This window comes from Rana temporaria, chromosome 8, assembly GCF_905171775.1.
Source record: "Rana temporaria chromosome 8, aRanTem1.1, whole genome shotgun sequence".
NCBI lineage: Eukaryota > Metazoa > Chordata > Amphibia > Anura > Ranidae > Rana > Rana temporaria.
In genome coordinates this window covers 170,386,570-170,394,556 of record NC_053496.1, presented here as the reverse complement: position 1 = coordinate 170,394,556, position 7,987 = coordinate 170,386,570, and the positions used below count along the sequence as shown (strand labels likewise).

Genomic DNA, 7,987 nt, shown 5'->3' with positions numbered 1-7,987 from the left:
AGTTCCATTTACTAACCTACAGTCATTTACGTGGGACCACCTATAACTTCTTTTGCAGTACCAACAGTGCCCACCAGTTCTGCCAATTAGTGTCCACCAGTGTGCCAATTAGTGCCCACTAGTGCTGCCAATCCATTCCCACCAGTGCTGCCAATCAGTGCCCATCAATGCCTCCTCACCAGTGTCACCTATCAGTGCTGCCAATTGGTGCCCACCAGTGCTGCCAATCAGTGCTCATCAGGCCTTCTCATTAGTGCCACCCATCAGTGTTCATCAGAGCCGCCAATCTGCGCCCCTCAGTGCCGCCTATCAGTACAGCCTCATCAGTGCCCATCAGTGAAGCCTCATCTGAACACATCAGTGAAGGAGAAATAACAAAGTATAAAAACTTTTTTTTTTCATTTTGTTCTTTATTCGTTTATTTAGCAAAAAATAAAAACCCAGTGGTAATTAAATACCACCAAAAGAAAGCTCTAGTTGTGTGAAAAAAATGATAAAACATTTTGTTTGGGTACAGAGTTGCATGACCGCGCAATTGTCAATTTAAGTGCGACAGCGCTAAATGTTGAAAATTGGCCTGGGCAGGAAGGGGGTGAAAGTGCTCAGTAGGCAAGTCGTTAAGCAAAACTGACCGAACACTTAGCATATAACAGCCCCAAACGACTCCGTGTTATAAAACAAAATAAAAATTGGGGCTGGAATTCCACTTCGATTTTAGATTCAAACTGTCTAGAAGACAGCAGATCAGAAGATATGTGGAATGCTTAATGGGCGCAGTTAATTGTCCTACCTGGAGGCTAGCAGGTAAATATTTGACTAAATAAACGTGTTCCTGAGAAAAAAATTGACTTTTTAAATAATTACTGCAATTAGCTTGTTTTTCTTCTACTATATAAGCCGACCCCGTTCTCTGTAGAGTAGAACTCCTGAAGTCTTCAGCTGTCTGCACTCTCAGCACCAACTGAACTACCCGGTAAGCATATGCTGCAATATTGTTACTATATTATAAATCCAATTATAAAGCTTTGCCCTATCAGGGCGTAAAATGCACTGTGCAGCTTGCAGTGCATTGTGGGGCACTTGACGGGACGAACATCCTGTGGAGCGCCCTGCAAATTCAGGTGTTCGTAGGTGATGTTCGGGCCAAACTTTTGCTCAGCCCGAACTGTTTGCCCATCTCTACTATTCACTGTGCCCTGATTGGGCAAAGCACTGGCCAGGTGCATTGCTTAGGGCTTAGAATGCACTGTGCAGAGCGCAGGGCATTATGGGGGCTCAGTGGGCAAGCGAGCCGCAAATTTGGGTGTTCGCTGAATGGGTCAACGGGCGATGTTTGGACCGAACTTATGCTCGTTCTGAACTGCTCGCCCCAACACTATTCCTCATATAATTTTTCTCACAGTTTATTTTGCACAATGAATGTGAAAATTCAAATTGGTTCACAAAATTCAAAACAGAAAATATCTCAATTGGCCAACCTAGAATTAAACCAGTTTTTTGTAAACTTAATAAAAACACTTTTATGCAGATCAGATAAAATTGTATTTTTCTGTCCCAAATGGGAATTTTTTGCTTTTTATAATTTTGATGAACATTTTATTAGACTCTATTTCTTAAATATCCTGCCCCTATTAGGAAATAGTACAGTAGAAAGCTAACATTCATAAATTATATTCCTTATAAAGATTAATTATTTTCACATATTCTCAATAGTCTAATTCTCTGTCTCTCCAAACCTGGAACAAATTACAGATTCAGAATACGTTATTAATCCCAAGGGGAAGTGATTAAATCTCAGAGACCATTAATCTGGGGACTCTTCTCATTCATATAAGGAAAGCTCTCTAGAAACCATTAGTTCAGTGGGTAAAGCAGATAACTATAAATTGATTTTCAATCTCAAATCCTTTAATTTTGATTGAGGACTAGAGTGGGAGCCCAGGTGAGTCAAAAGGCATCCCCATTTAAGATAGAAAGTCCTGGAAACCATAGACTTTGGTTCTTGTGAAGCATCTCCAATGGCATCTAAGAACCTGCTGTGCTCTTCCTTTTGTGGGATTGAGGAACAAGATAGATGAAGACCCCTTAATCATTGTTTTATCCATGGGTAACCAGATCCAGTAAGGTCTGGAAAGCATCAAGCAAATCCATGTCATTAAAAATACTCAACCTTCCCATAATGGGTGTCGGGTGTACGGGATCTTTCGTGATGGTTTAGAACAGGGGTATCCAAACTACGGCCCTTCAGCTATTGTGGAACTACACGTCCTATGAGGCATTGTAAAACTGACATTCACAGAACATGACGAGGCATGATGGGATTTATAGTTTCTGAACAACTGAAGGGCCATAGTTTGGAGACCCCTGGTTTAGAGCAAACAAGTAGACCATTTATTTTATTGAAACAACCATTTTATGTGTGCTCAACAGTGGGGGCCTCATGTTATTTTTTGAGTCGTATTTTCAATTCTGTTTTCTTTTTCTTTCCATGAATCAAAATTATCTACAGAGCCCAAAGATGTTCACCTTGAAGAAAACCATGTTACTCCTTTTCTTTGTTGGGCTCATCTCCTATTCTCTCTGTCACCGAGAGTAAGTATATATGTCTTTTTTTAATTAAAGTATAGACTTTTAAAACTAAAATCTGGGCAAACAGCTAAAACGAAAACTCGTTTAACAAATTTTTCTGAATATTCGAATATTCCAACATTTGTATATTGTAAATTCAATTTTTCGAAAATTTGAAAATTCCTGAATTTGAATACTTGAAAATTCAGAAATCTGAAAATTTGAAAATCTGAAATAATAACTAACTAATAATAACTTAACTATTACAAACTTCTAAATTATAGGTATTAGAATTTCCTTTTAAATGTTGCTGTTAGAGAACGTAACGAATACGGATTTATCCGAAGTTACGAATTATCCGAAATAACAAATGCCATATGTAAATGGATCTAACGTAACAAATTAATAATAATAATTAACAATAATAATAATAAAAATAACTATTTATTATTATTATTTTTAATTCCCTTTTTAGATGCAGCATTCCTTATTTTGGATTATTCATAACTCCGGATAAATTTGTATTCGTTACGTTGACTAACAGCCAAATTTGAAAGGAAATTCCAATACCTATAATTTAATAGTTAGTTATTTAGTTATTGTAACGGAATGACCCGTGACAAACAGAGACTTTGGAAGGATGAGGGGTACTCCTGTGCCAGCGTCATTAATAACTCTTGTGTCTAGGGTCACCCTGTGTCCCTTTTGGGCATAGGGTGACTGAGAAATATTAATTAGAAATTACAGGACAGGGGACATTACTGATAGCTCATATTACAGGATCTTGAGATATTGCAAAGTGTTGGTTTATTCTGACCCTACCAGTCAATAGAATGACTCTTTCAATGCTTAGCCCAGGGTATTGAGTTGTTAAATGAGGCTGGCTCCTGAAAGGCCTTTCATTGTGTGATAACACTGTTTAAAGCCTATTGATGATTAGGTGTGAATACCTTTCTGTCGGAGACAGACTGTCTGTCTAAAGATGTGGATTGAGGGGAAATCATTGTGTGATTTTTGGATTTTCAAATTCCCAAATTTTCTAATTTACAGATTTTCAAATTTATAAATTGCTAAATTGCATTATAACGAATGACCCGAAAAACAATTATTTTTTTATAAAAAATTAATGCAACGAAAACAAACATTTTTTGGCAGTGGACATGTCTAATATTGGTTCTAATATAGATCTGTGAGGTCACTATTTTATTTGCGTCCATCCGAGGTTTATTCTGACTAGAGTCTAGATCAATGGAGAGTTGGTGTTGTTCCAAAATACATTGGCCCGGATTCACAAAGCACTTGCGCCGACGTATCTTAAGTGCAAATATGCGCCGTCGTATCTGTGCGCCGTGCCCACAAAACTAAGATACGCCTAAAAACAGGCTTCATTCCACCAACGTAACTTGCCTACGCCGGCGTAGAGTGGGCGCATATTTACACTGGACGCATGTGGCGCTCCCATTGATTTTCTATTCAAATATGCAAATGAGGGAGATACGCCGATTCACGATCGTACTTGCGCCCAACGCAGGCTACGACTGGTGCGCGTAAGTTGTACGTACGGCGTAAAGTTATGCCCCATAAAGGAGGTGTAACTCAGCAGCATCCATGCAAAGGGCTGCACCAGGGAACACAAGCCGGCGTATTTTACCTTGTATGTGAATATGGCTGAGCGTAGGTTACATTTGCGCTGTAGACAGTGATCCAGCGTATCTTAGGCAGTTCTAATGTATCAGGAGGGAGTCATCAACCATGTACGGTCACATCTGGTGCTCCAAGGACACCGGCCCATGGCTTCGCAGTGTGGACTTTTTTTAACGTGTCCGCTGCAGACAATAGTGTTGTCATCTGCAGCCTTTGCAGTCAACGCATAAGTCGCGGTAAGCCCAACACTCACCTAGGGACGACCGCCTTAAGAAGGCACATGGCCTCTCATCACGGAGCCCAGTGGGAGCAACCGCCCCGTCAGATGTTAGTCCATCACTACAGCTGATTTCACTCTAATTGATGCAGTGTTGGGAATGTTTTGATTGGACTATTTTGGATTTTCTTTCTTTCTTTTTTTATGTTTAAGCCTCTTTTTTAAAGAAAGTGAGTTTATTCTTTATATTTGCAGGATATGGTTGCATATCATTTTTGTGCTGATTCCAAGTCTAGCGCTGTTAATAAAAAAAAATAACAATTATAAAAAAAAAGTCATAGTTTGTAATAAAATTGAGCAAAAAGGGTATTTTTTTCTCCTTCACTGATGAGACGGCACTGATGGACAATGATGAGTGTCTATGGTGCGGGCAGCGCTTCCCTCCAGGTGACAGTCGGCAGCTTTCCTTACATTACGGCGGCGGTGCTCCTCCTCCTTCCTCCACAGCCAATAGGATCGCTTCCCCTTAAGGCCAATTAGGAAACGGGATATGCTTCCTGATTGGCCAGGAGGAGAATCAGCGTGACAATAGCAAATATTCATTCGCTATTGTCACACAACTGGGTGGGCTTGCGCCCTGCCATCTAATAGGCTTTTTTGAATCCTATTAGAGCCTCTGGCTCTTATCACGTTGGAATCAATGTGTCCGGAGCACGGTATGCAGATTAGGGGGCTGGGTGCATGGATGAAGGGGGGGGTGGGGGTGGCCCTAATGGACGGGTCTCCGTTGCCTTTAGCATATTAATGTGGTCATAGAATAACAGCCAATGGGTCCTAAAAATACACATTTTTGTTACCAGTGAAATACAGTTTTTATGTAATAATAAGTGTCGCTTTATTTAATAATAACTGTGTCTTCTTCCAGGAGAGAAGCCGATGAAGAGGAAAATGGAGGGAAAGTTGCAAAGAAAGAAGTAAAAAGAAGTTTCGCTGACATCATGGCCGCTGTGGGGAAGCAACTAAATGAGTGCGAAGCCAATAATTTTCAAGGAGCGGGTTGTGAAAATATGAAAAAAAATTTGAAACTGTAATAAGAATTATTCTGATGTGGAATATCATTTGGCTAAATCCTAAATGTCTGATAAAAAATTTTAAATATCACTTAAACTGAGTTTTCTTTATTATTTTTATATGATGATCCTATTGTAGTTGGGGGAAATAAGTCCTTAGAGAGCTTTCCATGGAATGTAATCAGCCCCACCGATCCGGATAGATCCTCCACTTTATCCAATCAACATAAAATAATACAGAATATATCAGCCATTGATTACTCTCAGGCCAGGATTACACCAGTACAGTGCAGCCTATCGTGTGCAGTTCTGCGTGTTCTTCATGTGTTCCCGTGTGTCATCTGTAGGGCGGCCCATTCATTTCAATGAATTTCTATGGAAACGCAGGGGAAATAAGTTCCTGAAACTTTTGGACAATTCCACAATTGCGTGGTCGTGCAACGCTGTACCCAAATTTATTTTATATATTTTTTTTTTTCACACAAATAGAGCTTTCTTTTGGGGGTATTTGATCACCACTGGGTTTATTTATTTTATATTATATAAATGAAAAAAAACATATATATATTTTTATTAGATATGTTTCATAAAAGAAAGCAGAAAAAGGTAGAACGTAGAAAAAATATATTTTCTACTTTCTGTTACAAAACATATCCAATAAAAATATCACAAAATCAAATTTAAAAAAAAATGTAGGCCAAATTGTATTTTGTCTTTTGTCTGGAAAAAAAATCCAATAAGTTAGTTTACCGGTTTGTGCAAAAATTATAGTGACTACAAACTATGGAATCTATTCTGGAATTTACACAGCTATAGACACTATACTGTAAAGGTGGTGATCAGAGACTTATAATGTGATAAGGTGGCGGGCAATCTGGTGTTAACAGACACTGGCTGGGAGGGTCACTAACTGACACTGATGTCACTAGAGACACTAATACAGTGATCAGTGATAATAATGTACACTGACACTGTACTAATGGCATTGGTTTTGGAAGCGGTTAACATCTAGGGGCAATCAAGGGACTGTGTATTAACCACTTAAGGACCAAGCCTCTTTCTGAGATTTGGTATATACAAGTTAAAAACATTTTATTTTTGCTAGAAAATTACTTAGAACCCCCAAACATTATATATTTTTTTTCTACCACCCTACAGAATAAAATGGTGGTTGTTACAATACTTTTTGTCACACCGTATTTGTGCAGCACACTTTTTTTGGGAAAAAAAATACTCTTTTTTAATAAAAAAATAAGAAAACAGCAAAGTATGCCCAATTTTTTTATATTGTGAAAGATAACTTTACGTAAATTGATACCCAACATGTGACACTTCAAAGTTGCACCTGCTCGTGGAATGGCGACAAACTTTTACCCTTAAAAATCTCCATCGGCGACGTTTAAAAAAATGGTACAGGTTGCATGTATTGAGTTACAGAGGAGGTCTAGGGCTAGAATTATTCCATTCGCTCTAACGACCAGGGCTCAAGTCCTGCGGGAACGCGTTGGAACGGAGTCCCTGCACTTTTTTTCACAGCAGGAATGCAGTTTCCTTTGGAGGACTAGAGCAGCCGAGCCGCCCGAGCCGATACTTCACTAAGCGGCGATGCCCAGCTCGAGTCACTGTTGGGGCAGGCAAACCTCAGTAATCCTTTATGTTACTGGCAGCTTCCTGTATATGGATTCCTCGGGTAGTGTGCGGGTATTTTGTCACTTTCTCGATGCCGCGATGTCTCCTGGGAGCTTTTGTCATTGTTCCCAGGAGACATTGCGGAGGTCTGCCGCGAGTTATCGCGGGATTTAGAAAGAACATTGGGCCAGATTCTCGTAGATCTGCGGCGGCGTAACGTACCTCATTTACGTTACGCCGCCGCAAGTTTTACGGGCAAGTGCTTGATTCACAAAGCACTTGCCTGTAAAGTTGCGGTGGCTTAGCGTAAATCCCCCGGCGCAAGCCCGCGTAATTCAAATCAGCCGGGTAGGGGACGTAGAGCATTTAAATTAAGCGCGTTCCCGCGCCAAACCTAATGCGCATGCGCCGTCCCTAAAATTTCCTGACGTGCATTGCGCTAAATGACGTCGCAAGGATGTCATTGGTTTCGACCTGAACGTAATTGACGTCCAGCCCTATTCACGGACGAGTTACGCAAACGACGTTAAATTTCAAAATTTCGACGCGGGAACGACGGCCATACTTAACATAGGATATGCCACCTAGGGGGCATGTTTATCTTTACGCCGCGTATCTCTTACGGAAACGGCGTATCTTTACTGCGACGGGCAAGCGTATGTTCGTGAATTGGCGTAACTACTCATTAGCATATTCTACACCGACCTCAATGGACGCGCCACCTAGCGCGTCCATTGAGCTCCCAGGAGACATCGCGGCATCGAGAAAGTGACAAAATACCCGCATACTACCCAATGAATCCATATGCAGGAAGCGGCCAGTAACATAAAGGATCACTAAGGTACAGTGGATAGAAAAA

At 40.3% G+C, this 7,987-nt stretch overlaps 1 long non-coding RNA gene across 1 annotated transcript; it reads left to right on the top strand.

Moving 5' to 3' along the window:
* Positions 1-865: 865 nt before the first annotated feature.
* LOC120909347 lies at positions 866-5,596 on the top strand. Its single transcript, XR_005741252.1, has 3 exons — positions 866-973; positions 2,510-2,592; positions 5,355-5,596. It is a non-coding gene; the product is annotated as an uncharacterized LOC120909347 (long non-coding RNA).
* The last annotated feature ends 2,391 nt before the right edge of the window (positions 5,597-7,987 follow it).